The 25,201-nt window shown below is 39.1% G+C and overlaps 1 protein-coding gene across 9 annotated transcripts in view; it reads left to right on the forward strand.

The window, feature by feature from the left end:
• Nucleotides 1-25,201, forward strand: part of TPK1 (thiamin pyrophosphokinase 1) — a 465,917-nt gene that overhangs the window by 436,956 nt on the left and 3,760 nt on the right. The gene's annotated exons all lie outside the window — the stretch shown is intronic.

A 25,201-nucleotide genomic window follows, 5' to 3' on the forward strand; every position in this document is an offset into this window, starting at 1 on the left:
AAATAAGAATGTCAACAAATTTCACTGATGATATACATTAACCAGTTTATGTTATCCCACATCAGATTTGGGACCGTAGCATGCCCTAAAGTCAAAAGGTATTTTGTAAGGATGAACGCTTAATTTTAAAAGGACAATTTTCACATGGCCATATATATGCAAATGTTGCTTGATTATTGATAATTATTTAGCTGTCAACTGAACATATTCATCATTTTATTTAAAGAGAAAAATGGTATTTGAATTGATATTGGGTGCCTGACGATTGAGCTATAATGACTATTTAGTAGTCATACTATTTAGCAGAACTTGATGCTCATGTTGACAGATGATTAATGGCTGTTTCTTATATTTATGCGTGCATTGAGGCAAATATACATGAAGCTTCACTTTAGTCAGAGGGATTATAAAAACATTTAAACACCATTTTTAATGTTTACTTTTGAAAACAGCTTGTTAAGAGTGACAAATGCTTACAGGTAGAGCAGTATTATAGATTTTTAAAACTTTGCCTCCTCCAATTTGCTTTTTCCAAGGTAGCTGACATCAAATTACTTCTTGTGTATGTTTACTTGGGAGTAAATCCCTCTATATTTTGGGGAGATATTTTTATCAAATAATTGAAATTGCAGTTTAAAATGTACAAAGAAATACCCAGCATCATTGTTTCTCAGCATTGGCAGTAACTAGAATTAGAGCAAAATTACTTGGAGAGCTGCAAACATTCATTCCCCACTCAAGAGACAATTTTATGAAAAGTAGATCACAATTTTCCACTAATCATTGTGCCTCTGGATATAATGTGGGTCAGACTTCCGTTCTCCTTATTTTGCCAGCCTCAAGTGCACTTCTCATTCTGCAGGACAAACAGAATTGGAAGAGATTATATGTTCTGATAAGCAGCAATTCAGCTCAATTGTTTTTAGTTTCATGGAAAGTGATTTAAAAGTACATGAATGCTAGAAGTTCTTTGGTGACTCAACTTGATGAGGTAAATCTTTGAAATCATTTTTCTTTTCATGTTCCATTTTCGTTTTGGAAAAATCAGAAGATTCTCTAGAGAAGACACTAAGTGTGAGGAACATCTAGTTCCAAAGAGGATTGGGGTTAGTCCTGACATGTTCCAACTACAGGTGGTATTCAATTGGTTCGGACCGATTCAGGTGAACTGGTTGCAGAAAGTTTGAGTAGTTTGGTGAATCCACAAATACCACGGCTGGCTGGTCCCACCCACTCACCCCCACCTGCCCACACATCTTACCAGCTCCCCACACCCACCCACTCACTCTTCATCTAGCCTCCCCGGCGCAGCACACTGTGTGGCTCTTGTGTTGATCACACAATCTCTGTGGCTTGCCTGCCTTCCCACACAGTGCCTTCAGCCCAACTGAGTGGCCCTGATCTGCCTGCCTGGGTAATTAAGCCTGCAAGCCATGGCCTAGCTAGCTGCCTCCCTCATCATCCCTGGCCTCCAGCTTGCCTGGCTTGCTTTGCTGCCATGGCTCCATCCCACAGACTGCTCTCCCTGCAGCCCAGCTGAGCAGCTCTGATCTGCCTGGGTAAGCCTGCAAGGAAGCCCCAAATCCCAGCCTAGCTGCCTCCCATGTGGCCCAGCCAGCTTGCCTGCCTTCTGCTGTGGCCTACCACGTGGCGGCTGCGGCCCAGTTCTTCCTTCATTGATCTCTGCTCCTCCTTGCTCACCTAGACTTAGACTCACCCAGCTTCCTTGGCCTGTTCCCACCTGCTCCAGCAGCAAATGCCTTGAGGCAGAGGTAAGCATGGCCGGGTGCTCCCTCAGGGAAGCATAGCTGGGATGGATGTTTGTCTCCAAAGCCTCCCATTTCTCTTACCCTTCACCTCCTACCGCTTGTCTCCGCCTCAATCCATTCCTCTCCTTTAGCCTCCTACCACTTATGGAAGAGCTCCATGATGGAGCCCTTCCTGGGGAGCAAAGTCTTGGACAGGTTGATCTGTCCTAAAGGCCTCAAGGAGCTGCAGACTTTCCACATGCGTCCACTGGCCTGAGTGCCCTGCCTTTGGATCCTTCAGATCCCAATGGGGCCAGCACCGGCAGAAGCAGTGGTCCAGGTGGGCGGGCAGATCTCCCAGGGTTGCACCGCAGCAGAGCAGCAGTCTTTGCCCCAGGATGGCATCTTCCCCAAGGGCTGCCCACCATCAGTCTTACCTTCATGGACAGCCATACGCTGGCCCCGTTGGGATCTGAAGGGCATGGTATTCAGGCTGGCAGAGGCGTGTGGAAGATCTAGAAGGTAAAGCTGCGCTCGGCCGAAGAGTCGCCTCAGGGGGACATGGCGAGGCTCACTGGCCTTTTGGCCCTGGCACGCTCGGCTTCTGTGGGGCCTTTGAGTAACTGCCACCTGCTTGACTTCCCCTCCATCTTGGGTCCCACATCCAGCCCATGATGGAGATGCGCCGCTTCTGGAGCTGCCCGGCCAGCAGGTGGGCGGGTAGCCCTCAGGGAAGTAATGGGGCCAAGACTGCTGCTGCGGTGCACAGCCCCAAGACATCCTTCTACGCTCCCATAGCGCCACCCCCACCACTCTGGAGCTTGCCATTCACCCCCACCACTACCACCGCCACTCTGGGCCTCGCATTTTGCCCCCACCGCTGCCGCTCTGGAACTCACCTTTCGCCACCACTGCCACTCTGGAGCTCACCTTCAGGACGGATCAGTTCATCCAAGCCATGATTTTCTCCCTGAGAAGGGCTATGTTGTGAAGGGTTTTGGGCCCAGACCAGGTGCTTTCTTTCAGGCTCCCGCCTCGCATGGGGCAGCGGGAGGAGGAAATGTGTGGCCAGGAAGGCTGCCTGCAGTTATTTCAGCCAAAGTCGGCATTTCTGCGAACCTGCAAGTATGTATGAGGTTTCTGTCTTGAGCAGAAGGTTGAACTATAAGACCAACCCCCTACTAGGCAGGAAAACTAGGGTGCCAAAATCTGAGTCGAGGGCCTGGGAAAGGTGTCAGAATAACAAGAGACCTTTTGTGGGGAGGGGAAAACCTTATATCATTTCAGAGAAATGGGTGTCCAGTCTTTTCTTAAAAACTTCCAGTGATCAAGCACCCAGAACTTCTTGAGACAAGCAGTTCCTCTAGTTAATTGTTCTCGCTGTCAGGAAGTTTCTCCTTTTTTGCCTTCTGCTTCTTTGGAAAATACATTGCACCCCTCCCTTCTTTGTGGCAGCCCATTAAAAGCCTGTTGCCTTTTGGGCAAAGCATGTGAGCCATTTACTCCTTTCAGTGGTCCATGAAAGTACATCTATAGTAGGTAAATAAAGTAAAAAAAAGGTGAACAATATTTGTACCGAACTATAGGTACACTGAGGCTGGCTGTGACAAAGAATGGCTGGGAAGCCAGGAGCCAGGCGAGGCACTCCTTGATGTGAATGACATTGAGTTGGCCACCCCAACCCAGGCACATGACCACCCAGCCACCCCCCACCCAGTCACGTGACCACCCACCCATGCCCACAGAACCGGTAGTAAAAATTGAATTCCACCACTGGTTCCAACCAATTCAAAGTGTCTTTAATTAATAGATTAATTAATGCTGTGGGAGCATAAGAGAGTAGAGAATAGCAAAATATATATCTCAGATACAGTATTTTCCATCTAAATATTTTTAAAAAATAAAGATAATGGTGATTTTTACTTGCAAATATTGTAAAGATCAGCCAAGAATGATGGGGGAAGCAGCTTTGCTCCCAAATATTTTAATTTTCATCTATATAAATCACTTCTCATTGAAACCAACAAGCAAGTGTGTACTTACTCTTCTACCCACCCTGCTTGAAAAAAGTCAGGGGAAATGGAGATCTTTATGGTAAATACAGGTGGTCCTTGTCTTATGACCACAACTGAGTCCAAAATTTCTGTTGCTAAATGAGAAAGTTGTTAAGTGAGTTTTGCTCTGTTTTATTACTTTTTTGCCACAATTGTTAAATAAATCACTGAAGTTAAGTTAATAACATGGTTGTTCAATGAATCTGACTTTCCATTGATTTTACTTGTCACAAAAGTTGATTATGTGACCCGGGGACAATGCAACTATCTGAATTTTGATCATGGGACCATGGAGATACTGCAATAGTTGTAAGTGTGAAAAATGGTCATAGATCACTGTTTTCAACACTGTTGTAACTTTGAATGGTCACTAAATAAACTTTTAAGTTGAGGACCGTAGATGCGTTGCTTCTTGCCATTACTCATGACCTTTTGCTATTATGTCCTTTTGGAACATAAAATATTGGAATCAGAAAAACACTGACTATCCAAGGAGATCAGGCAGGGTGTTTATTTTTGGTTTTGAATTACTTTGTAGTTGAATCATCCCTAACTTCTCTTCTTGAACAGATTAAAATATAATAATTAAATGTGATGTATTTACATTTTTGTCTTTCTTTCCAACATATTCAATTTCATAAATGCTATTCATATCCTTTAATAGTAATGGGCTACGTATTTAGCAACAAAGATAACATTTCTGCACAATATAAATGTTCTTAGGCAACTGGATGGAACGGCTAATGGAGCTTGCTTAGTAGGAGCTTTGCTTATATCGTATTCTATATTAAAATCAACAGCATGTGCACATGGCCTTGCATGGTTCAATCAATCATATACTCATAATGCATGCAGTACAATATGCACATGAAATAGGAGCTCCACCTACTGGAAGGATTTACTAAGCTAGTTGAAAAGTCTCCATAAAAGATAAACTGAAGCTAATGCCTCAAGACTTTATAAACATTCCAATGGTATGGAAGTGGTTTCCAGTTATTTTAGTCCAGGATGTTTTTGAACTTTGTAAGTTAGATTCCAGCCCTAACGTCAATCAACCAGTTTATTATTGTGGCCTAGGTTATAACAGCATTACATAGGGTTGTTGTTTTTTAAATGAAAATCAGTAATATTAAAAAAAAGGGGAATGTGGAGGAGCGTATTGCTAAGACAATATGTTCATTTTTCATCCAAAAGACTGGAGAAAAAAGTGTCTAAATGTTTAAAGAAGGCATTGCTGTATGTAATAGACATTTACTTATGTTTGACATCCAGTCCCAGTATTATTTCCTGATAGTCCATGATTTAAGTACTAATAAAAGATTGTTAGTTAAATTCCCCCACATGCTGGTCTGAGGAGACAGAGCACTTCTATCCATGATTAATTTAGTATTATATTTAAACTTTGTTTGCTGATATATAAAGTTTTCTTTTAAACTTTAAAATAAGTAGTCCCCATTGGTAATCACTTTTTTAAAAGATATTTTTCTTTTTTTTCTTCTTTTTCTTAAAGAGTTTTTTCTCTTTTCTCTCTGTTCTATTATAAGCTTTTGATGGGTTATCTAATTGATTCCTACTTATTAATCCTTTCTCTTCTTTATTTTTAGCTTCTTGCATCTCATTTGATTTTTCCTTCCACTGCTTCTTCTAATTTCTCATCCATTTCTTGAATATTGTGTTCTTCTTTTTCCCCCACTACATTTCTGTGTCTCTAAACAATCCCCTTGTCTCCTTATTGTTCTTTATAGATTCATACACACTTTTTAGCATAAAAATATTTCTTCATATGCCTCTATTATCCCCTGTAAATCCGTTTTATAACAATTTAATAAAAATTATATTCTATAGTTCCAACGACTCAATATTTAAAAACTCCTGCTTTTAATAAAATTTTATCAATCCCATAATTATACTTCCAAAACCCCAAATTTATGATTTTTAAAATTCTTTAGTAATTTACTGCCTTATAGTTTTCCAATTATATATCTTCCCAATTGTCCAAATTTTAAAGTCTTATTTAACTTTCTTTTTTTTCTCTTTTCTTCTGTCACCTTTCTTCTTTTGTCTCATAGAATGTTCTGCTGAATAACATTAATAATTTTAATCCAAATTAATCCACTAGATTCCTCCAATCTTTCAAATCCATAATCCAATAGCCAATTTTAATAACGTTTAGTTATTTGCATGTTAGTTCCTTTTAAAAATCTTCAGAAGGGAAAAAAAACTAATTAAATATTCTCAAATTATCCAAGTCATCTTCTAACATAAAGTCAAGATCAGGCCATCTTCCAGATGTTATTACTTCTATTCTGTGTAATTAGACTTTGTGTATATTGAGTTGACTTTCACTGAATATATTGAGGCTATAGTGCTGTAGTACTTCTCTTCTTCCAGTAGATGGCTCTCTTATTCCGCAATCCAACAGTCTGTCAAACACAACTGATTATCCGATAAATCCAGGGGGTTTAAAAATTCAAATAAACAAGACAGGTTATGGCAAAAATCACCTTCAAATTGTTTTAGCTTTTTTCAAGCTTTCTGTGTTTTAAAGCTTTTCTTGGGCTTCTTTCGCCTCTTTATTTTCCCCTCCCCGTGTATTTAGTTGCCGATCTCTTAGGCGTGGGGGTTATCTTTTAAAATTTTTGTACTTGAATCAGGACTTTAGAGTAAAAGTTGGTAATTATCTCACCCAGTTTCAATGCTCTGCCCACGAACTGCTCCAGGACAAATCTTGTGATCCCAGTTGTCCCAGCTTGTGACTGCTAAAAATGGCCATCGTCCCTGCTGTCATTTGGGAGAGCTTGCTTCGGACCTAGCAAGGAAATTGTGAATTCCTCATGGTCAGCAAAGCGCCTCTCCTTTCTTCACCGCCCCTACAAGGCGGCAATAACCTGTAGGGTCTCCCAACAGCGGTTACTGGTCTCATTTCACAAGGTTGGGCAATGTCAACCAGAAGCTCAGAAAATCCACTTTCTGTAATCCTTGTTTTATTGCATATGATACCAATAGTGTACTTAACAAATATGATTTTTACATTGTCTTTAAATTCTCCTTCCGGTATACCCTTTTGCAATTCATTAATCAATAGTCTATTAAAACAAAAAATAAATTGGATATTTTTCCTTTATTGATCAATCACATAAGGAAAAGAATTTTCTTTAAAATCATGTGAAAGAAATATTTCAGAGGTATACTTTTTGATTACTTCCACTTTATCCTAATAGCATGAATCCAGCAGAGCTGTTCTGCTGACATGAAAATGATGATTTTTGCTATTTCTCCCTCCAGGAATGAGGCAACATTAAATATCATATCTGAATCTAGTCTTAGGAAATGTTAATGAATTTCAAAAGTCTTATAACATTTTACATTGTTTATAGTTCTCTTACCATGTTATCCTCATAACCCTGTGAAATACGTTACACTGAATAATTAGAACAAAGTGGAATTGTCCACATAATATTCAGTTGGTCCATAGTTAATGACCAGGTTCTTTGCAACCTTAATTATTGTAAAATGCTTAGAGTCACCTCCAGGCAAGATGGGGAGCATATAAATTGAACAAATAAATACGACTGTTCAAAGTTATGACAGATGCTCCCAAAAGATACTTATGACCCAAATTCGAAGATCCAATATTACCCTCCTCTACATATAGTCCCATAATTGCATTTTGCGTGCTCAGCAACCATCCCATGCTTATAGCTGTTTGCAGCATCCTGCAGTCTCATCACTGCGATGTACAATGTGTATTGTTAGAAACTGGCATTTACTTCCAGTTTCTGGCAAAAAATACCCATTGCAAACAATGGATTACTTAATAACCGTGGTGCTCACTTTACCACTGTTGCATTTGTTTAAACGTTTACCTGCTAAAAAGGTCACCAAATTGAGTGCGTCACATGATGAGCCACTTATTGCACAACTTACAACTGTAATTCCAGATAAATTAGTCATAATTCAAGTACCATATATAATCTGACTTCCAGTTGACATCGCAATGTTTTCAGACTCAGAGAAATGGGTTTCTGTGTTCTCTGTGCTGAATTCTTCCTGTTTGTGGGCTCCGGAAGGAGCCAAAGCTGCCCTGTAGGGGCAGTGAAGCAAAGAGAGGAACCCTGTGAGGTGAAGGAGAGTCACAGCTCTCCTGTCTGGCCTGGGTTTTTTTTTCCCTCTCAGCCACACCAGGAAGAAGAGGCAGCCTAAAGATGGCTGGGACAAGCAAAGCTGGGACAACCAAAGAACAACAACTAAGACTGGTGCTGGAGAGAAGTAGGTGAGCCATGCGGAACTGGGGGACGGGGAGGATTTTTCTTTTGCATTAAATCTAACCCCAAGAAACGATTTAGAACTATTCACTCAGAACTATGTGTTAAAGTGATGTCTAAGCATTTTTGAGGCATTCTGAGGAAATACCTGACCAAAAATGAAAGGCTCAGAAGAGTGAATAATAGATTTTGAAATAAATAGAAAATTGGACTCCTAAATTGGGAAGGCATTTTAAATGCTGGAATTATCTGTTTACAAAACTTATTCTGCTTTTACAATTGTTTTATAACTAAAATGATGATGGACTAGCAAACTGAAATTTAAGTGGAGAGTGCCACCTGCTGATGAAAGGAATAATTGCAAGTCTTCCACCTATATGAAGGACATTGAAAATATCCATTGGATTACTGTTAGCTACCCTATGATTACTGGTGATCCAAATATGAAAATGAGGAAGCTATTTAATCAAAGAGACATGTGAATGTTATACTAGAAGATTAAATTTGTAAAGAGGACACAAAGGGGCTTTTGATAACCTCTGGGACTACTTAAATGGAACTGATTGTTAACCTATGAGACATACAGAACTGCGACTACTCTGTTTTCCCCAAAATAAGACATCTCCTAATAATAAGCCCAATCGACTGACTAGTTCTTGGACTGTTGGATAAAAATTAATTTTTAAAAACAAAATAAGATATTTAATAAGAAATAAGTGGAATTTCAAAGAAGATGGATTTACTTTTTCAAAATACAAAAGACATCATGGAGAACGGATTTAAGGCAGGGGTCTCCAACCTTGGCAACTTTAAGACTTGTGGACTTCAACTCCCAGAAATAATTAGAAAAATGTTGGAATGTGGGAAGGGGCCTCTGGTGGTGCAACAGGCTAATGCAGCCTATTATTAACAGCAACTGCTTGCAATATTGCAGGTTCAAGTCCCACCAGGCCCAAGGTTGACTCAGCCTTCCATCCTTTATAAGGTAGGTAAAATGAGGACCCAGATTGTTGGGGGGCAATAAGTTGACTTTGTATATAGTATACAAATGGATGAAGACTATTGCTTGACATAGTGTAAGCCGCCCTGAGTCTTCGGAGAAGGGCGGAATATAAATGCAAAAAAAAAAATGTGCAGAGATGAGCAAATTAACATTTGAAAATAGAGAACAAAAAGATAAACAATATTATAAAATATGGGATTTATTCTATAATTGGTTAAATGGAAAGATATGTTAGGAAAAATGAATGTAAGATATATGTATGAAAGATATGATTATTTTTTGAATGCACAGGAAGATATGTTAACACCCTTACAGCATGTTGTAATGGAATTGATTTGATTGATTTTATTTTTATGTTTAAAAAAAAATAAAAAATTTCAAAAAAAAATACAAAAGACATCATGGAGAACGGATTTAAGGCAGGGGTCTCCAACCTTGGCAACTTTAAGACTTGTGGACTTCAACTCCCATACAATTTATGTATTATGAGAAATACATAAATTGATTGAATGTAATAATTATGATTAATCTGATCAGTTTCATTTGTATTGGAATGTATGACCACCCAGGTGCCACACTGTTCACATATTGATTTGATATTTTTATAAAAAATAAAAAGCTTGGTGGGGGGGAAGAACTATCTGTAATCATATAGTGGTAAGTGCTTTGTATAAAATCTTTTTCAACTTCCCAAATGATCATTGTTTAAATTAAAATTCCATTAAATATTCAATTTCTCTTTGACTACTTCCAATAATTTTTTTACTATAACCTAGTAACTGATTCCATTGTCAAGTTGCTGTAACAAGTAAAGTATTTATTCCTATGTTAAATCTTTTATTATTTATTTATATTTCTTATTTCTAAACCAGCTACCTCCCTCAGAAATATATCTTTTAACAAAGATTTTAGGTCTAATTGAGTTATTAGGGAAATTCACGGTAAATCAAGTTATTGGATTTGGGTTTTGCTCTGTCATGTCCAATACTATGAACGAAACCCTTAATCAGTTGGCTCACAATAATTTTACCTCATCCACTGCACCACGTTTTCTAGAACAATAGCTATAAAAAATACAAAACAGCAGCTCTATGTTAACTTATATAAAATATTTACTGATTAAAATAAAGGAGGGATATCTAAGACAAATACATTAACTACTGTGATCCCTTGTTTCATATTTTCCGATCTCTCCCCTAAGCAATATATTGCCATATCTAGATAGAAAAATGATCTTCATCTGGTTATCAATAGTATGTGAATATTTTTCCAGGTGTACTGCAAGGTCCCAGTATCACTGGGTTTTTGCACTGAAGTATTTGTTATATGTAGGTATCAAGTTTTTCAAAAACTAAGTTCATTATGAAAGAGGACAGTAGGCAATTTTAAAAAATCACTGTCTTCATATGGCAGAAAGTTTGCAGCAAAGCAAAGTAATTTGTGATGATAAATTGCAGCTGTCAGAATGTCAAGATCACTTTGTGGAATTTATTTGCAATCTCATATTTCAAGTTTATGTGTTGGTAATTCCCTTCCACCCTTACAGGGCAAACTTCTTAGGAAAGAAAAGCAAAATATTGATAGTCCTTTTGTTTTAGTCATAACTAGAGAAAAAATAATTCTACTTTTCCTTAAAATTAAAAGTTTTTTTCAAAATACAACAGTAGCGAAGTGGAAGGAACACCTGTCATACAATTGTCTCTGAATTTTAAAGAATGGCCATTTTTAAGGCAAATGGATTGTTTATTTTTGTTTGGAGCTATTCTTGTACTTATTTTTACAAAAAAGGGTGGTTTTTTTCTTTTAAAGCATACTGCTAATTTTTTAATGCTAGATTGTTAGGGTGACCATCTTACAATTCAGGCATAATTATATCACTAAAAGTAGAAGAAAAAATTATGGCCTAGGCTATTAGTACACAACAATTGAAGGCAAAAGAAGGGGATGACAGAAAATGAGGTGGCTGGATGGAATCACTGAAGCAGTAGACGTGAGCTTAAATGGACTCCAGGGAATGGTAGAGGACAGGAAAACCTAGAGGAACATTGTCCATGAGGTCGCGATGGGTCGGACATGACTTCGCAACTAATAACGACAACAAATTAGTACACAACCTACAAATCATTTCTCCATATATTCAATTTGTTCTCCAAAGTAATTCCTTTATTATTTGAAGGATACTGATCAGAGCTGGTTAACTTTAAATGTATTGCTAGTATTATTAAGCCAATTAAGTATTTAAGTAAATATAGAATAGAATAGAATAGAATAGAATAGAATAGAATAGAATAGAATAGAATAGAATAGAATAGAATAGAATAGAATTTTTATTGGCCAAGTGTGATTGGACACACAAGGAATTTGTCTTGGTGCATATGCTCTCAGTGTACATAAAAGAAAAGATACCTTCATCAAGGTACAACATTTACAACACAAATGATGGTCATAGGGTACAATTTAACACTTAATGATACAATACTTAATGATAAGCATAGGGTACAAATAAGCAATCAGGAACAATATCTATGTGGAGGTTAAAATTTCCTGTGATCAGTAACATGTAAGTAATATTATGATCTTTTTCAAAAGAGAAAGAAAGCTGGGTATCCTTCCCTCACATCTGGATATAGTTAATTGAAAAATCTTTCTCTTGAGCAACATTTTTTTGTTTTAATTGATCTGAGGCATTTTAGAATAGAGAAGAGTTTTGTTCAAAGTGTGAAAAACATTTGCTTTTGGTGCTTAGGTATGCCACATATTTACTCTTCAAATTCCAGTTGCTTGTCTTTCTCAGATTTCTGATGCAGGTAAGATCATAGTTCTAAATTCCACACAAGGATGAACTAAATGGGTTCTGCGCATGCGCAAGATGGCGCTGCTCTAAATATTCGCGGCTGCTGAGAACGGGGCCGGGAGGGCAGTCGGTGAATGGCGGCAGCCATTTTAGACGCGGGGGATGGGATGGCGTTCTGGTCGGCGCGCCGGCCTCCCTCGGCCTACTCCTCGTGCTCTCCTGCCGCAAGGACAACTGCGGCCTCTTCGATATCGGAGATGAGGAGGGCATCCTGGCCTGCCTCTTCGGCCTGGTTCGGCCTGGCTCCCCAACAGCGGCGATGTCAGCTGCGCCCCCCCCCCCTTGTCTGCTCGGGACTCTGGGACTTATTGTAATATCTTTGGGCCCCCTTTGATTTCTTGGGACCTGTTTGGGGAGACCGGTTTGGAGTCATCGGGACTGGATTGGAGTTGGACTGGAGTTACTGGGAGTAGCTGGGAGCTGCTGGGAGTTCCATCTGGAGATAGTGATGGACTTGGAAGGCAGCTTGGATGGCTTGGATGTTGGCTGCAGAACGCCTCCCCCTCCCTCTTTTTAAGACCCAGATACTACCTTTGGACAAACTATTTTTATTTATGCCCTGGATTATTAAGACCTTGGTTTTGGACCTACCAGGATTGCACCATGGGTCTGGTCGATATTGTATATTTTACATCTTAGACATTATATTTTACATCTTATATCCCATATTGCACCATGGAGATTGACTGTCCATTTTTTCATCTTATGTCATCTTATACCTGGATCCTAATTAGAGAGCTACATCAGGATAACATCTTGGATAACATCTTTGTCAGTCTGGGATGGTCCACCTTTCTGCTGACTTTTATTTTTATTTCATGCACTACTATTTATCCGAACTTTTGCGCCTGCGAGGTGCCACCGCCTCGCAGGAACAGCCTGTCACATTACCGAAGGCCGGCCTTAATGAGGGGTCTTGGGACCCAGAGAGGTGGCATGCGTCCAGAAAGAACCTTTGGGGTTTTTTAGATAGGGAATTTTTAAAGGGGGGGAGGGAAAGGACGGGTATTGGGGGTAACCCGTCAGGGAGGGGGCCAGTTCCTGCATGTGCTCGCGGCATTTCTACAATAGGTTCGAAGGTAACGGGGGAGGGTTATGTTCCTGTTAGTGAGGGTGGTTCCATCTGCATGGCAAGTGGGAGGGGCAGATATGGCGGAAGTGAGGGGCCGTATCATTTTCCGGGGGTGCGCGTTCGCTGTTTAAAAGCGATCGCTCGCCCCGGCCCCTCAGACTCTTCCTGTTCCCCGAGTGGCCAGAACCTTCTGGGCTTAGGCCTTTGGCTGATGTTGTGCAATGCACGGTCCGTCATTAATAAAGCCCCCCGATTCATGATCTTATACAGGGGGGTGCTGCGGACCTCATGGACATTTGTTGTACAACCTCATGTTGTACCTTGATGAACGTATCTTTTCTTTTATGTACACTGAGAGCATATGCACCAAGACAAATTCCTTGTGTGTCCAATCACACTTGGCCAATAAAATTCTATTCTATTCTATTCTATTCTATTCATTACGGAGACCTGGTTGGGCACGGAAGGGGGGGTTCCCCCCTTGTCGAAATGTGCCCTCCAGGTTTCCGAGCATTCCATCAGCCGAGGGCCCAAGGTAGGGGTGGGGAGGTGGCGGTTGTTATTAAGGAGAGTCTAGAACCGAGGGAGACCACTATACCTCAGATATCTGGTTGTGAATCCCTTTTTGTGAAGTGGGGTCATAGAGTTCAGATGGGCTTTTTGATCACATACCTGGCTCCTTGCTGCGTGACAACGGCCCTGCCTGAGCTGCTGGAGATGCTCGCTGGGGTGGCGGTGGAGACCCCCAGACTTATGGTCATGGGGGATTTCAATTTGACATTGTCCGGCGCAGCATCGACAGCAGCTCGGGAGTTCATGGCTTCCATGATGGCCATGGACCTGACTCAAGTAGTTGATGGCCCTACTCACATTGGGGGAGGCACGCTAGATCTGATTTTTATCTCTGGACAGTGGTTGAATGATCTGGATTTAGGAGATTTAATCATCGAGCCTCTGTCATGGTCAGATCATTCCCTCCTTCGTCTGGACTTTCGGACCGCCACTCAACACCGCAGGGAGACGGGACCAATATGCTGGTTCCGTCCCAGGCACCTGATGGACCCGGAGAGGTTTCTGATGGAGCTTGGGCCATTCCCTGAGGGCCTGGCCCACGGCATGGCTGAAGAACTAGTCGCGGCTTGGGAACAGGTCGCGGCTGAGGCTCTAGACCATGTCGTGCCTTTGCAGCCTCTGACCCGGCACAGGTCTCAACCAGCTACTTGGTTCTCCGAGGAGCTGAGGGAGATGAAACGCTGGACAAGACACCTAGAGAGTGCCTGGAGATCCAGCCATTCGGAAGCTGACCGGACACTAGTTAGGTCATATAGTAGGACCTACCTAGTGGCACTGAGGGAAGCAAAGCGTTTTTACATTTCCTCCCTCATTGCGTTGGCAGATAACCACCCGGCCGCTCTGTTTCGGGTAACCTGCTCTCTCCTTCAACAGGAGGTGCGGGAGGACCCCTTACAGGGGCGTGCCGAGGATTTTAGTGTTTATCTATACGATAAAATCATTCAGCTTTGGGATGGGTTGGATCAAAATTGGGTAGATCCAAGTGAGATGACGGAGACGCGTCTTGTTGAGACTGTTTGGGATTGGTTTGACCCTGTGACTCCCGAGGACATGGACAGGTTGTTGGGGAGGTTGAATGCCACCACATGTTTACTGGACCCGTGCCCTCCTGGCTGGTGCTGGCCACGCAGGAGGTGACACGAGGCTGGCTCCGGGGGATTATTAATGCTTCTTTGTTGGAAGGGGTTTTTCCTGCTGCCTTGAAAGAGGCGGTGGTGAGACCCCTCCTCAAGAAGCCTTCCCTGGACCCAGCTGTTTTAGGAAATTATCGTCCGGTCTCCAACCTTCGCTTTGTGGCGAAGGTTGTAGAGAGTGTGGTGGCACGGCAATTACCCCAATATCTGGATGAAACCGTCTATCTAGACCCGTTCCAATCCGGCTTTCGGCCTGGATACAGTACGGAGACTGCTTTGGTCACGTTGGTGGATGATCTCTGGAGGGCCCAGGACGGGAGTTATTCCTCTGCCCTGGTCCTATTAGACCTCTCAGCGGCTTTTGATACCATCGACCATGGTATCCTGCTGCACCGGTTGGGGAGTTTGGGAGTGGGAGGCACCGTTTATCGGTGGTTCTCCTCCTATCTCTCTGACCGGTCACAGACGGTGTTGGCAGGGGGGCAGAGATCGACCGCAAGACGCCTCACGTGTGGGGCCTGATTCGCCAGTTGCGCCCCTTCGTTGACCGGGATGTCCTATGCACGGTCACTCATGCTCTTGTTACCTCTCGCTTGGATTACTGCAATGCTGTCTACATGGGGCTCCCCTTGAAGAGCACCCGGAGACTCCAGTTGGTTCAGAATGCAGCTGCGCGGGTAATAGAGGGAGCCGCTCGTGGCTCCCATGTAACACCACTCCTGCGCAGGCTGCACTGGCTACCTATGGTCTTTCGGGTGCACTTCAAGGTGTTGGTTACTACCTTTAAAGCGCTCCATGGCTTAGGGCCAGGTTACTTACGGGACCGCCTACTGCAACCGATTGCCTCCCACCGACCCATGCGCTCTCACAGAGGGGGACTCCTCAGGGTGCCGTCTGCCAAACAATGTTGGCTGGCGGCCCCCAGGAGAAGGGCCTTCTCTGTGGGGGCTCCCACCCTTTGGAATGAACTTCCCCCAGGACTTCGTCAGCTGCCTGACCTTCGGACCTTTCACTGCGAGTTGAAGACTTATCTATTTATTCGCGCAGGACTGGCATAGGAATTTTTAGTAGTTTTTACTATTTGGTTTTAAATTTTATGGGGTTTTATGTTTTAAATGGATTTTAATTTGGCCTATATTTAATAAGTTTTTTAATTACTGTTTTATTGTACACTTTCTGTTGTTTTATTTGGCTGTGAACCGCCCTGAGTCCTTCGGGAGAAGGGCGGTATAAAAATCTAATAAATGACAATAATAATAATAATAATAATAATAATAATAATAATAATAATAATAATAATAATAATAGTAGTAGTAGTAGTAGTAGTAGTAGTAGTAGTAGTAGTAATAATAGTAATAATAACAATAATAAAAATTAAAAAAATATTTGGGGGACAAAGAAGAGCCGCCATAGCTGCCTCTCCTTTTTTTTCTTATTTTAATAAATAAATATAGTACTGAAAAAATATATTATGTTACTTCACAGAGCACCATTAGAGCACAAACCAGGAGCTAAATTGCAAAGTTTTGAGAACTACAAAGCCTAAAACATATTGAATTTGAAGTGGATTAGATTGACTATGGATGTGCTTCACAAATACTCCTTCTGTACTGATTTCTCTTTAGTGTGTAAATTAAAGTCCATAAATTAAACATATTTGATACAAACTCACTAAAGCTGTTGAAAAAAAATTCAAAGGAGTTGCTTCCTGACTTTTCAATTGTTCCTGTCACTCCCAAGTGTCTGGAATTAGTTGGAAATTGATAGAAATCTAAATGATTTCAAATACCTCAGTTAAAAGATGTAGGCAACCGGCAATGCATTTCATTTAATCTATTATTATCGTTTTGCTCTTTTACAACTGAATTTTTGTGTTATCAATCTTCTGTTGTACTTGTAGTTTTTCTTCCAAGGGCAGACTTAAACTATACTTTAAACTACGTTTATTGATTATTTGAAAGCTAGCTTCATATCCTTCATTTTCTAGAAATGGGCCGTAGTCACATGCATCACTGCCCTGCTGTGCAACTTTGGATCTTATCTTTAAAAGTGATTATTTGATAAGAAATATTCCCCTCATTATGAGTTCTTTTATTTTTAATCAAGTTGTAGAAGTTTTTCTTGTACCCATTTTTTAAAAAACCCACCCCAACCTTAACTGATCAGTTGCTGTGATCAGGATTGCAGAATTCCTAAATTACTTCATTGCAGATATTTGTTCAATTTGAAATCCAAGAGTTCCTACATGTTCTCCCTGTAGTGAACATTCATAGAATTTTTCATAAACAAGTCATTAAATAAAAAACAATAATAATGACTTGTAATTGAAAAAGCAGATATGCTATAAATAGGAAATTGATCAATAGAATAGCTCCTGGGTTTAATAAAATGATGAAATAACTTATATTTTTAAAAAGATGCATTTAATTACAAACTAGCAGATGAGAACAAAATGTTTGCAAAATTAAGATTTAATTCTGTAGCATCTGGCCAAAGGTTTTCTTTTTCTTTCTCTATCAAAACAATCATAGTATAAAATAAGAGTGCAAAATCATATTGCTTCATAATAATTATAGAGAAAAAATACTAAAATGCTAGTAATTCTATCTGTATCAATAAAAGAGAATGTCTGTAGCTCAGGGTTGACTAGGGAGCCCTTGGTGCTCTTTGAGCTTGGTTGTTTTCTTGCTGATGTTTTATAACCCAGCTAGGTAACATCTTCTGTGCTATTCTATTCCATAATTCTGGTTCATACAGGGAAACCTGTTCTAGATGGACAGCCACATTTGCATTGTGATGCTCCTGTTATTCCCATTGTAGTAACTGATTTTGTTTTGCTTTTCTACAGATCCTATCCCAATCATTGTTACCGCATAGAGCTGGGTGAGGACCTTAACCAAACTTAGTCATAGTTTGAATAGATAAATGAAAATCAATTGTCAACCTAGGACTGCACTGGATTTTTTTGGCAGCTGCAGCACACCTGCTGGCTTATACTTAAGTAATTGTTCACTAGGACTCCTAAATCGCTCTCACAATTATTGTTGTTGGGTCAAGTTCCACTTATTCTATATCTGTGCATTTGGTTTTTATTACCTAAGTATAAAATTTTACTTTTCTCACCACTAAATTGCATTTTGTTAGGTAGGGCTATGTTCAAGTCTGTCTTGGCAGTATACCCCTAATCCTTTGATTACTCCTCCAGAAGTGGCTGCTCTTTATAAAAGGGTACCTATATTAACATGCAGTTTACAAAAATGCAAACGATTTTGAAGATAACAACATTTAATCTTTGCTTTTTGTTTTTCAGTCAGTTTTGACTCCAGACATTACTTGTCAATTCCATGTAGTTTGCTAATTAACATTTTTGAATGTGATTGACCAGTCTTCCTAGGACTGAGACTGACTGGCCCAAACATTACCCAAGTGGCTTCATGCCTAGAAATGCAAGGCATTTCACTCTAGTCCAGAGCCTTAACCATTTGCCCAAACAGGTTCTCAAACAATACTTATTGCTGTGTGTATGTACATACATACATACATATGTGTGTGTGTGTGTGTGTGTGTGTGTGTGTGTGTGTATGTATGTATGTATAAATACGTTCAATGTATTTTGTATACATTAAATACATTAAGTTGGGCTTGTCAAGCTTAGTGTAACTTTTTTTCAGATGTTTGCAATACTGATCTTGGAGGGCAAACAAATGCATGCTGTCCTACCTCTTTCAGCTTAGCTAATTGTGTTGAACAGAGGTAGAAACTGACTTCAGCTGAATGTGATTGCTGTCTAGGAACCAGGAATCTTTAATGTGCAAACCCCCCAACAATGATGAGGACTTTGGTCCTGAGAATGCATTCTGCAATCCCACATTTACTATTATGAATGCTTGGCAAACTTATTTCAGTTTTGCTCCTTTCCATGCAGGATTTGTAAAAATAAAGGGATGAAGGAAAGGATAGCAAAGTTCAAAACCTATGAGACTTATGTAACAATTGTAGATAATCTTTTTTAGCTGGCTTCTGTGATAATGATGATTTGCTTCAGAATAGTATAAAGATAAGTGGACTTTCTTTATAATAGTAAGAATGATCCCATCTAAGTGAATTGAGTTACACAAAATAAAATATTTCAAAAGAAAGAAATTTTACATTACTGAAAACAGTGAATCAATCAACCCATTCTCACTTTAACTTTTCCACTCAAAATGAACACTCTGTGAAATCTAGAGATGATGCCTCATTAAAGCATCCCAACTTTCCACATCCCCTGTGTTTTCTATATTTTATTAAACATAAGGGAACTTATTTCCTTTTAAATGCTCCATGCTGAAAGTGGTTCTTATGAGATTTTATTTGCACATAGGTATGTTAGTTATGAACCAAACTTTATAGTCATGTTGTAGAACAGCAGAGAACGTCTCTGAAGCCTTCTATCAGATGAAAACTTTCAACTTAGCATAAGCTTCTAAAGTATTTATGGAAGAACAAATACTAGCATTTCTAATCATCTTATGGCTTGGTCATAGCTCTGCTTTACAAAAACTATTTCCAGATAATTTAGAGTGTCTAAGTGGTTAGATCAAAATATCCCATTGGAGAGATACTCAACTAGGCTGTAAGGACCCATATGATTCTGAAAACCTTGTATGCAACCTTGAAAACTCATGACATCAGTTTACAAATAGACATTTTTCAAAGGTCGTAAAAAGTATTAAATACATGAGTGGAAACTTTATATTTATTGTGCTCAAATTTAAATGTAAATGAAATAAAATTTAGTTTGTTGCCCTAATTCCTTTTTTTTTTTCAAATACTCCTCAAAAGTCAAGTGAAGCTCCCAGCACCATGGCTAGCTGGGGAAATTGAAGTTCACCTGTCTTAAAGATGCTAATGTTGAGAAACACTGATTATGGAATGTCAGTGAAAATCCAAGACTTGGCTACTATCCAGAATAACTATTCTAGAATGCTTTACATAGTCCTCTGTAGTTAAGATTCTAAGACAAGCACATATAAGCTATGAAAAGTTGGAGGTAAGAAATTTGAGAACCAGAAAACTATAAAATACAGCACATCAAATCCTGTTAAACTCACCTATTTTGCTAAGATTGGATTTTAGTAAACAGCCATGTTATTTTAAATGGTTCGATAGAAATTAAATGAGTTTTGTTTGTTTGCTTTGCTTTTTCATTTCTGTTACAAATTTTCACTAGCATTCTAACATTCAAGGCAAGTAAAAGAAGACTAACAACAAAAAGAACCAAAAAGGGATAGACAAGTTGTGCAATCACTAAGCCATAATTTACTGAGGCAATTCATTTTCAAATCTGAGTAACTTTTATCCATTGTAGCATCTCAGAAGCATCTCAGAAGAATCCTTTGAAGTGTAAAATGGATTGAGACAGTGAATTTCCATGACTGAAACTGGATATATACCTGACTCTCTTCTGTCCTAGATCAGCACCTTAGATGCTATAACACATCTTACAAAATACAAACTAACAAAGTTGGAAGGGATCTTGGAGGTTATCTAATCCAATTCCCTGCACAAGCAGGAGATCCTATACCAATCCATACAAATGACTGTCCAATCTTTTCTTTAAAATCTCCAATGATGGAGCACCCACAACTTCTGGAGGCAAGCCATTCCACTGGTTAATTGTTTTCACTTCTTACATCTAGGTTGGATCTCTGATAAGCTTCTATCTGTTACTTCTTCTCTTGCCATCAGGTGCTTGTGGCAGCTCCTCAGGTACTAGAAAACTGCTATCATATCACCCCTAGTCCTTCTCTTTGTCAGACTAGACATTCCTAATTTTGTAGTTACTCCAATAGACATTCAAACCACATATTTCGGTGAACATTTGCTACTTAGAAAACAAGTCAATGAAGTGGAATTCTAACATAGCTTTGTTTCAGTGCAAAATGTCCTCCATACACAGAGACTTTAGGGACTACTTTTTCAGATAAATGGTAATAGGCATGCAAATTATTGTCCTGTATTTAACTTTGTTTTAGCTTGTTGGACTTCACTTTTATCATTTTAAATATGCAATTTTCCTCATGGGAAAAGATGGGAATTTGTGTTCATTTTAATAAAACTTTTGATTAAAAATTAATTATTTCTAAAATTCAAAATATCAATCCTTGGAAAGGCCTTTAAGTAGTCATAACTATCCAATCTGCATTTTCAATAATGAAAACAAACTAGTTTGGCTTCATAGGGACCATGAGAGATAGCCTATGGGAGAAAACACTGTAATAATAAAGTATCCTACTCCTAAAGGAGCAATACAAGAACTAGAAATCTGCAGTAATTTAGTATAGATTCTTGTAGAGTTCTGGCGTTCAAACTAAATACCAGCTTTTTAATTGATTTACCTTCAAAATCAATGTATAGCGCTCATCTTAGCAAACTTATTTACATTTCTCAGGTCTCCACCCTCCCTCAATATTGGAAGATGAAATTGTAAATGATAGTATGCCCCTCTATTTATCAGCAGGATAATTCTTGAAAAACATAATAGAATGATGGCCAAACATGGGCTGGGAAGAGGAGCTAACAGAAGGAAGTTCAGTTTCAAAAAGTGGCCCAGTTCAGCTGGGGACTGTGAAGGAAAACTGTCCAAAATAACAGCACAACCCTATGTCAAAAGCAAATGGGCAAGTTTTTTTTAATGTTGGCATCTGTATAATTCTGAGCCTCCCTCCTAATTACACAATCAAAGCAGAGCAGTTGTTAAGATATTGGAAAGAATCCCAGAACCCACATTCTGCATTTTTTTCTCTGTCTTGTTTTCATTGTACCCTGATAAAGCCAAGTAAATAATCACACTGATTATTCAGTTGGTGTTGGCAGGAAGCCAATAAAAGCAAAGCTGTGCTATTGCAACAGAGATTTCAACCCTTTTGTGTATGTTGACATCGCATAAAAGTTTGCAAAAGGTAAAAGCTCATATTGTGATTTTATTTTCATCATTTTGACAAAAATCTTCATTCCTGCACCTAGCCAATTTTGACTGATCTTGAAAAGCATGGAAACTGAGTAGGGCTTAGTTGGGAGATATCAAGAAATGAAGGACAAAAGCCTGCTTGCGAATTCAAATATGCATCAGGGCAGATGGCAGTGGTAAAATGCTTCTCTATTGTGGCGAAGAAAACTTATATGGGCATGTCTATGTAATCACCATGAGCTGAATTTGATTTTAAGTCTTTACTTATATAATCAATTAGCAGATTTTATTTTCAGATAGCACCATTCAGACTACACTTAAAGGATTACATTTGCCCGCATTAAAATAATCCAGTTAGAAATTAGCTATTTTCTATAATATCGTAATTTTCTAAGCACAAATAGTTTTTACACCAGAAAATTAAATCCTTTTTTTCAGTGATTATCTTACAGATTTTCCCTTTTTAAATTTTTATATCTAGATTTTCCCTAAAAGTAAACTCAATCCCAAACTCCTAGCTTGCCCTTTCTGACTCTTCTGACTCGAGCCATTTAAAATTAAATTAAGCTGTTTATTTTATAACTCCAGCCTTTATTATCATAGTTATCAAGGTAAATTTATTTTAAGCTACATATATCCTTTATTTAATTGATTTAAAGTTCAATTAGTTGAAATTTGTATGTATCCTTATTGCTTCCAAAATGATATTAATATGCTTTACATTTACTGATTCCTGAGTCACCATCTGCAATAATTCCTAATTGTTGTCACCATATTTCAAGATTCATCCATCCATGTTGAATGTCCTCCTATCATCTGTATTTTGTTCTCTGTAGAAATCATCTACTTAAGACATGCTCACTTAAAGGCAGTACAAATTCTCACTAAAATTGTAGCTTTCTTTATAAATTCTCCCATGTGTTTAGAGTGCTTCAAGGGAATAATGGAAATTGAAAGAAAGAATTCTTCAGATAGACACTTCCATGGAATTAGTGGTGCCAATCTTGCAAAGTGTTACAAGAGGAAAGAGACTATTACAAATTCAGCTGAATATGCACAGAGACATCAAGGAGAATGTGAGCTAGATAATGTCCAGTATAACATTGCATTAGTCATGAATCCACAAGGCACCTTCAGGCAATTTTCAATCCACAGCAGCAATGTAGAATGATAGCTGTTTTATGGCATGTGTTAGCAAGGAGGATGAAGGTAACTTTTCAAAACTCAAAAGCAAGTACCATTTTTTTTCCTCCTGAACCATTTTCTCCCCAGCCTCTAAGAATTGCAGATGTCCAGGATTGAAACTAAAATAAGTGGCTTTTAAAAAAAGATGTCTTGTGTTTTCTTTAAGCTGCAAAAAAACCATCAGATTTATTACAGACCAAAGCAAAATGCGCCTGAGAAACAGCTTGGCCTACCACATGTTGCTCGAAAAGTAACCAACCTCAGCTAACCTCTGCAGCTGAAAGAAAATGATGCTTTTTCTTCCCTATCTAAAATGTTTTTTTCAAAAATCATACCCAATGGAAACTATAGTTTTTGCAGGGATTATTTGAACAGGACATTTTATATAGTCTATATATATAAAATCAGACTTGTTAAATTTCATATCTGCTTTTTTCAATTTCCATCAGAATAGGAAAATGATAAGGATGCTAGAATTTTATGCAGGAATGAATAGTACCAAATTTCATAGAAATCAATTTAGAGAAGTTTCAAGTTACATGTCTTTGATAATTTGCTCATTCCATTTATACAGCATTTGTGAAGTTCCTAATCTCCCCTCGAGAAGATTTGATATGTTTGATCCAGAGAGGATCAAAAAAAAGATATGCAACTTACATAATTAAAGGGAAAGGGTTTCAAGCCCATGCAGAGGTTATTATGATCCTCTTTGATTTCGCTCCCACATGAACACCTGACCTGTTTTTATCTTGCCTGTCCTACACTTAGTATTGCCTAAGCTTCTCATATACACATGCAAAGGCCAAAATGGGATGCAGACTGCTACTTCCAAGAATGAAAGGTAGAAGGAATCCAGACATATAGAACTGTATTATAGACAATTACTTTATAACTTAAAAAATACAATTTGCAAAAAAAAATAATCAAGAATAAAAAAGTAAAAAGAAAACCTCTGACAATACTATTTTATTTAAAGGTAATTCTGGTAAAATATTGCCTTTAAATAAAAGAAATTATTAGAATATAATCTGCATTTCTCAAAGGTGCTTTTTGAAAAGGCAACTGGACTTTGTTTTTCCTTGAAGACATTTCACTTCTCATCGAAGAAACTTCATCAGTTTTGATTGGGTGGAGAAGGGGATGGAAGGATTAGGATGATCTGCATGTTGTAAAAGGATAGATAAAGGAAAAAGAATGAAGAAGAGAGATGAATGGAAAGCTACAATGTTTTCCCAAAAATAAGACCCTGTCTTATATTCTTTTGAACCCTGAAATAAGCATTTGGCCTTATTGCCATTCGCTCAAAAGCCTGATTGGCCTTATTATCAGGGTATATCTTATTTTGGGGGAAACAGGGTAAATAAAAATTCAAACAGGAATCAATTTTTAAAAATGATGCAGTACCTACAGTGTTGAATATACAGTATATACAGTGTTGAATATAGTGTATTCATCAGAGATAGTACCATTAGCAATCAAGAACAGAGGAATGTTTTCCACCCCTTGAATTGGGTAAAATCCAAAGTGAAGATTTTTGCATTCAACCAAAAGGCTGAATTTGGGGTGACACAACTGGCAGCCTCATTGTAAAAGGACCTCAAATTTGAGGCCAATCTTGATACTATTTATGCTACTAAATTCACAGAGGTTCTAAATTTGCAAGGCCACAGGAAAGGTAAAAATAAATTCCAAAACCCAGTGTGAAATGATCTCATAAATTGTGAATAGGGTCATTCCCAAATAGCTTCCAAAGAATCAGGAGGTTCATCTTATTTCTGAAACCAAGGCAGACAGAAGTGGTATATGCTGACTTACGCTGTTCCCAAAAAGGGAACTCATCACTGGGAAAGCTCTACCCAGCGGTCCCAGTAGATCAGAGGTGGGTTTCAGCAGGTTCTGGCCAGTTCTGGAGAACCAGTAGCGGAAATTTTGAGTAGTTCGGAGAACTGGTAGTAAACATTCTGACTGGCCCCGTCCCCATCTATTCTCTGCACCCAGGTCCCAGCTGATTAGGAGGAAATGGGGATTTTGCAGTAACCTTCCCCTGGATTGGAGGAGGGGGGAATGGAGATTTCACAGTATCCTTCCCCTGCCACGCCCACCAAGCCACACCCACCAAGCTATGCCACATCCACTAGGTAATACCCACAGAACCGATAGTAAAAAAATTTGAAACCCACCACTGCAGTAGATAGCAGTAGAAAGAACACTCAACAAGTTCTTTTCCCAGTATCACTGGACAAGCAGATTCAATCCAATGTCTCTCATAGGCTTCCTGGCCCTGAGACATTAGACAGTGACATCACCATTAAATATGTGTACCATATGCCAATGCAAATTAGCTGTCATGCGGTGATATGTC

This window comes from Ahaetulla prasina, chromosome 4 (genome assembly GCF_028640845.1).
Source record: "Ahaetulla prasina isolate Xishuangbanna chromosome 4, ASM2864084v1, whole genome shotgun sequence".
Classification (NCBI taxonomy): Eukaryota; Metazoa; Chordata; class Lepidosauria; order Squamata; family Colubridae; genus Ahaetulla; species Ahaetulla prasina.